This window comes from Meleagris gallopavo, chromosome 4, assembly GCF_000146605.3.
Source record: "Meleagris gallopavo isolate NT-WF06-2002-E0010 breed Aviagen turkey brand Nicholas breeding stock chromosome 4, Turkey_5.1, whole genome shotgun sequence".
NCBI lineage: Eukaryota > Metazoa > Chordata > Aves > Galliformes > Phasianidae > Meleagris > Meleagris gallopavo.
In genome coordinates, this window is record NC_015014.2 from 6576991 (window position 1) to 6578162 (window position 1172).

Below are 1172 nucleotides of genomic sequence, written 5' to 3' on the forward strand. Positions count from 1 at the left end.
ATCAACGTATATTTAGACTGCAAAATTTAATGTCACCTAATTTAAATATGGCTAAAGAAACTAAATAACTTTCAGAGCTGGTCTGTCAAAAGCTGCTTCTTTGTGTGGTGGCTTGAGAGCTCTGATGCATAAGAGCACCTTCTGTGAATCCATGAGAAAAAAATTTTCATCTCCACACCACCTCTCAGCAGAAGAGCAGGAACAAAAGAGACACAACCAACCAGAGGAAACCCCTAATTGGAGCCACTTCCCTTGCTGTGGCTTATTGGTCATTTTCTACACTTAAGAGACACATGAAGGTAACTAACAGAACACAAGGTTTTAAAAAAGTAAATTCCCCACAGTTTGAACTAAATATACTCCTCACACAGTGACTCATACTCTATAACCACATTGTAATGAAATATTTTAAAGGATATGTTGCAAAATTATAGAATGCATTTTAATATGGGTTTTGACCATTTACAAAAGAAATGTAAACTATTCTGCATGTACAGAACAAGGAAAAGAGACTTGTTTTCATTTTAAACTTTGTTTCCCGATACAACAATATGTATCGCCATAATAGAAGCAGTTAATGGCACTATTAACTCAACCACCTAAAACTAGAATCTATATTAATTACATTCATTATACTTAATTGAGCATAATCATCTAACCTAACAATTCCTTGTACACTAATTAATAAAACAGCATGTCTTCTGGATCAGAAATGCATTAATTTATTTCTCTTGAAGGTAAGATATTTAGGGGACAAATAAAATTTATAACTCTCATCATTAATATACTTGGACAGATACAAATTTTTTTTAATCACAGTGACTTTTCATGCCAACAGATCTCCTTCTTAAGTGAAGTTCAAATTTCATGCAAATTTTGCCTATCTGCTGTATTGATTTTTTTCTCCCTCGTGACATTTGAAGAAAAAAAGATGTGAATCAGTAATATCATTTCCACAAAAACATTACAAAAATAATCACAAAAGAAGTAAAAAAAAATGCCATCTGCATGATGAGCAGTTTTCAGTAACTCTACAAGATATATTTGAAAGCCACTACGTAAAATGTTACCTCCCTAAACATGTGAAGAATAAAGCCCTTATATGGCAGGTCAAAAGCCTGGAGAGATACAATGTACCATACAAAAAAAAAATAAATAATGTGTACATATAT